The sequence below is a fragment of the Zingiber officinale genome, chromosome 1A, assembly GCF_018446385.1.
Source record: "Zingiber officinale cultivar Zhangliang chromosome 1A, Zo_v1.1, whole genome shotgun sequence".
In the NCBI taxonomy this organism is placed as follows: Eukaryota; Viridiplantae; Streptophyta; class Magnoliopsida; order Zingiberales; family Zingiberaceae; genus Zingiber; species Zingiber officinale.
In genome coordinates this window covers 97,860,543-97,866,471 of record NC_055987.1, presented here as the reverse complement: position 1 = coordinate 97,866,471, position 5,929 = coordinate 97,860,543, and the positions used below count along the sequence as shown (strand labels likewise).

General features: G+C 38.2%; 1 long non-coding RNA gene across 1 annotated transcript; it reads left to right on the top strand.

The window, feature by feature from the left end:
• The first annotated feature begins 259 nt into the window (after positions 1-259).
• Positions 260-781, top strand: LOC122007347. The gene is made up of 3 exons (XR_006118912.1): positions 260-462; positions 542-630; positions 715-781. It is a non-coding gene; the product is annotated as an uncharacterized LOC122007347 (long non-coding RNA).
• Positions 782-5,929: the final 5,148 nt, after the last annotated feature.

Genomic DNA, 5,929 nt, shown 5'->3' with positions numbered 1-5,929 from the left:
CCGAGCCTCACCCGACGACTCCACAGCCCGACGGCTGTGCCCTAATCGCCGACGCACCCCTCGGTGCCCTAGCCACCCGGCGCCGCCGATCGCCTTCTTCTCTTTTTCCCTCGCTATGGAGATTCTGGAGCCACCACAGCCGACGGCCGAGCCTCTCTGCCGATTGGGTCGTGCCCTAGTACTGCCGGCCTCCCCTGTGATCTTGCGCCGCCGTTGTCACCCACAGCCGACTGGGACAGTATGTCCACCCCGCCGAGCCTAGTTCTTCCTCTGTGTGCCACTGCCGAGAGCGAGCAGTATCGAGTCATGCCCTAGACTTGGTTCACCGCCGCTCTAGCGAGTTGGTCTTCAACCAAAGGCAAAACTCCAAGCTCTAGTGGCTTCACCGTGACCTATACCTCACCATCGGATCTTCCTGCTTCACCACTAGCTCTCGGCAGAGAGAAAACAAGAAGGTATCGGGTAAGTAAGGTTTATTGGATTTGGATTTCAGATTTGGTACAGGATGTTGTGCGCACCGGGTGGATGTCTGTGGTTGTAGAATCAGTGTAGCTCCGGCCAAGAATTTGCGACAGTAGGTATTTTCAGCTAGCAATTTCCAGCAGCAACCTCCCTGCTGTGAGGATTGAGGTAAGGTGTAGCTTGGTTGGAAATTCTGTATGTTTAAGAATGTGGATTAATTACTGTTTTGGTTTGTTTGTTTTGTTCCAGCAGCAATTTATCTTTGCTGGCTGTAAACAATCCTAATTGGGTAACAACTTTGTGACTTCCAGCAGCGGTTGAATTGAGGTAAGGTTTATGGTTTTGATCTTTGTGTTAGATTATTGCTAGTTGTGTTAGCAATAATTATTGATTTAGGTTTAGAAGTTGTATAGCGGTGTAGTTGGGGTTAATGAAACTAACCCTAACTGGTCAGTGGATTAGAAATTAGTTTATCTATTTGTTTATAATTAAATTAGTTAAACTGTGGGATTTAACACAGGACTTTGACGCGAGACGAGTATCTCGAAGTCAGATTGGACCTTTCTATTTTCGGAGGCGGGTACTTTTGACTTATTGTCTTTGATATGCTTAGTAATGAAATTAACAATTTGTATTAATTCTGTTTTCTTATTTGTTCGGTTAATCACTGCCCGATAAATGTTATCTACTTGATTGTTTGTTTGTTTGCATCTCTTATTGATACATATCTGATTTCACATGCTCATGGGTAGTGATATAACCATGTTTTACCATGTCAGGACCTAGGTTTGATACCTTATTGATCAGTATATCTTGATATGATTTATTCACTATGGTGCCCGTTGTTATATGTTCAGAGGTTGGTTTAGTATATTACCATGCTTAGTGACATGCACCATTTGCATGATCGCATGCTGTGCGATAGATTGCTCCATTATTGTCGAGCACTTTGCCAGTTTTCATCACTGTTCGGTGCTCCGTTGTGACGCTCATGGGTAGCGTGACACTGCGTGGTAGCACGTCAGTTTGACTCTTCCGGTGCTCCGTTGATCCGCTCAGGGGTAGTGTGACGCAGCGTATAGCACGTTAGAGATTCCTCCCCGTCATAGTGTACCGGGAGATGAGAGCATTGCGCTCCCCCATTTATGATTTGGGGTAGGAGTACGTATGTACTCCGACAGCATCCCGTCCACTCGATCACTCATCAGGAGTAGTGTTGCTGAGTGCACGGTTGTCACAGCCCTACCCACTTGGTCCCACTTATGTTGTGAGTTGGCTGACTGGCGTCAGGGGTGACCATGACATTGGCATCATATGCATGATGCATTTATTGTTTGTGTTTGTGTTTGTTGCATTTATATGCTGCACATTGTTTGGATACCTATGTTTGACATGCATACAGGTCTTCTATACCTTTCGGACTGTTTGTCCTTATACCGGGTCCTGGTTAGTACAGATTCTCTCCTGTCTTCTTCGGTTGCATTTACCTTTATTTTTATCAGGAGACTGTACGCATGATTAGTGCTAGGTGTTATTTCTTTACTTTGCATATCAATTGTACCTGCTGAGTGTTGGACTCACCCCGCCTCCATTGTTGTTATTTTCAGGTTGATGCTGTCAGGAGGGAGTTCCAGTCGCTGGTCCCCTCAGCACGTAGTGCTAGTCCTCTGCTGGGTTGAGTTGTTATTTTATTTTAGTTTTTCTCTATCAGACTTTGTTTTAGTCTTGTTTTTGGATTTTACATATGGATATTGTATGGAATCCTTTCGTTTGATGGACTTGTGATATGATTTGGATTTTTATTCTACTACATGCCTGCCTGGAAGGCAGAAGAGGTGAGTTCGTCGGATTTGAGTTTTACGAGTGTAGTTGAGTAGGGTGGATTTCGAGTCAGAGTACTATTGTTTGTAATTACTATTATTAACTGCGTGGTTGTGACAGCCAGAGGCTGAATACTTATATATAACTGCGTGGTGATGTTTTATTTTGTTGTTATTATTCCAGCCGCCTGTGGCTGAGGTATTTGTGAGATGTAGAAAAGTTTCAGATTGTCCACCGTACAGGGGAGATGCTGCCGAAATTTTCTCGGACAGAGACTCCTCTGGGGCGTGACAAAAATAATAAGAATTAAATCTCTAATTATATATTTAGAGATAGATGCGTCAATCATAAATATTTTTTAATTTATTTTTATTTATTACTGGTATACTAATTTTGAATATTTTAATTTCTTTATTCAAGTTTTTATTTGATATTTGTTTCCATGTTTGTAATTATCTATTTTTTTTAATAACTATTAATTTGTTGCCATAATAGTCATTCAATAAGATGATAAGGTTTTCTTTTTTTTTAATATTTTTCTAAATACTTCTGATTAGTAAGAATAAATTATTTATCTTTTTCAATAATAATTTCTAAATTTAATATAAAGGATGTTTAGAATTGACATTATAAATATGAGCAAATTGACATTTATTTTACACACAATAACATGTATAATAGTTTACAATGGAACTAAAAGGAATGTTGGCTCTCTCTTTCCTTGTTTTCTTTTGCATCATTAGTGGTATAATGTCGACAAGGTTTTCTTGATGCATGACAATTTGATTTACAATATATATATATATGATCCTAAGATTTATATTGCTTGTTTAATCTATATATTCTTAGCTAGAGGAATAGATGCGGAGCTTGCAAGTGAAGGAATCTCTAATGTGCAAGACAACAAGGTGATCACAACCGAAGAGTTGTGGCAGATTGAACAAGGTTCGACACCGCCGAACTGCAATGGCAAGTGTAATGGTTGCACACCATGCAGAGCACGACAGATCACGGTGCCACCGGCTGTCAGTGGAACTAGGAGGCTCTTGCAGAATGTGGTCTAGAGGTGCATTTGTGGCTAGGTCCATAAACTTTATATATATGTCATGCCTTTGAATAAATTAAAGTGATGTTCTAAATGAACATTTAAAGAAGTTGTGATGGAGTGGTGAACTCAATATTGAATCTCTTTTTCATTAAATGATTTAATAAGAAAGTATATATATATATATATATATATATATATATATATATATATATATATATATAATTGATTAACACTATAAAATAATTTACAAATTTATATAAAATTAAATATATCTTAATTGTAATATTTTTCATTTAAATATAGTAATTCATAAATTTTTACCATTTTTCATTAATCACACCTTTAATTAAATCCTTTAGTTATAACTTACAAAAGGTTTTGGGAAGATCCGAGCTATCATAGCACATCAAAAGTCATTATCATTTGGTGAATTTTTTTTATTCTAAATTATTTAAAACAGTCCATAGCCTAAATCATAAAACATTTTCTTTTGTGAATATTTTTCAAGGTGACACAAAAGAGTTTAGTGCAATGAAAATATTAAAAAGCCAAAACAAATGCTAACATAAAAAAATTTACTTGATTGTTGCTTCGTAATCCGCAACCTCTGAAATTATAAAGTTGTGGTTTAGATGGATTTAAAAATTGAGCATTCAACTTAGGTAAAAAAAAATTAATTTTTTTTATTTGATTCTATTTGAGGAGTAGTCAATTGGGATATTCGTCTAGTAAATGTTGGTTGACTAATAGCAATCTATTACTTCCAGATCGAGAGACCATGAAAGAGTTGCTATTAGGATAGTGTCATGCCCCAGAGGAGTCCTTGCCTGACAAACAAATAACATCTCCCGCCTTATGTCAACGTATGGATCCTATATATATTGCCATACAGCTGTACAAGTATGATAACAATAGCCCACACAGATAAAAACAATCACAACCACACAGTTGTATATGTTGCCCACACGGTTGGAACCAAAATACAGCAAAATTCAAAAAATAATACACAACTTACATGTCAGGTATACGCTCAAACCACACAGGAAAATAAACAAAGTCGATAGAATGTATGCCGACACAACTTACGCAACAATAAAAATCCAAAAATGGATAAAAATGGCCTCAAGGCTCAAAACCATAATTAGGACAACTTATTACAAAATCAAGCTCAAATACAAAGTACCGATAACATTATATTCTGTGTGACACCACACACCATGTTATCTACAATATAAATTAAATGGACAATTGCATCGACATATATATAAATATAAAATGCAGACATTTGATCAAAGTGATTCTCATTTCAAAATATTTCAAAATAAATGTTCATACAAAAGCTAGGCTTATAGAATACATCCCAACAAACCAACCGAATCAAGCTACAGAAGAGCCATAGAACTAACGGATCCGTTATCGGGAACATTAAAACTAGAAGTTTACACTTGTGTCTAAGAGAAATTTAACCATTATGAATTTATTGGTGGAGTGATAAGAGATCATCGTGGAAGGAATATATATGGATTTGGGAGGTGCACACAAGCACCCAACACTTTTTTATAGAAGGTAAACTCAATGGAATTCACAAAGGACTAGCATTCGCTAATGCTTGAGGATTAAGAAGACTTTTGGCGTTTTTTGTCTCGTTCACATATGTGCAGGAAATCATGGATGGTGATGAGAATTTACATTATACGGAAGCTCAAATTTTGCAAATTTGTAAGCTTTTAGATTGTCACGCCCCAGAGGAGTCCCTGTCCGAAGAAATTTCGGCAGCATCTCCCCTGTACAGCGGACAATCTGAAACTTTCTACATCTCATATACCTCAGCCACATGCGGCTGGAATAATAACAGTAAATAAACAATCACCCACGTAGTTTATATAATAAGTAAACAGAATAGTAATACCCTGACTCGAAATCAACCCTACTCAACTACACTCGTAAAGCTCAAATCCGACGAACTCACCACTTCTGCCGTTCAGGCAGGCATGTAGTAAAAACATATCGAATAGAACATCCATCAATATCACATACAATGTCCAAGTATCCAAATAACCAAGTCCACACATAATCAAATAAGAAGAAAACTAAATGATAGATAAATCATCGAGGTCTGTAGGGATCTAGCACTACGTGCAGTGAGGACTAGAGACTTGAACTCCCTCCTGACAGCATCAACCTGAAAATAACAACAATGGAGGTGGGGTGAGTCCAACACTCAGCAGGTACAATTGATATGCAAAGTAAAGAAATAACACCTAGCACTAATCATGCATACAGTCTCCTGATAAAAATAAAGATAAATGCAAACCGAAGTAGACAGGAGAGAATCTGTACTAACCAGGACCCGGTATAAGGACAAACAGTCCGAAAGGTATAGAAGACCTGTATGCATGTCAAACATAAGTATCCAAACAATATGCAGCATATAAATGTAGCAAACACAATCACAAGCAATAAATGCATCATGCATATGATGCCAATGTCATGGTCACCCCTGACGCCAGCCAACAAAAGCGGGACCGAGTGGGTAGGGCTGTCGTGCACTCTGCATCACTACCCCGATGAGTGACCGAGTGGACGGGATGCTGTCGG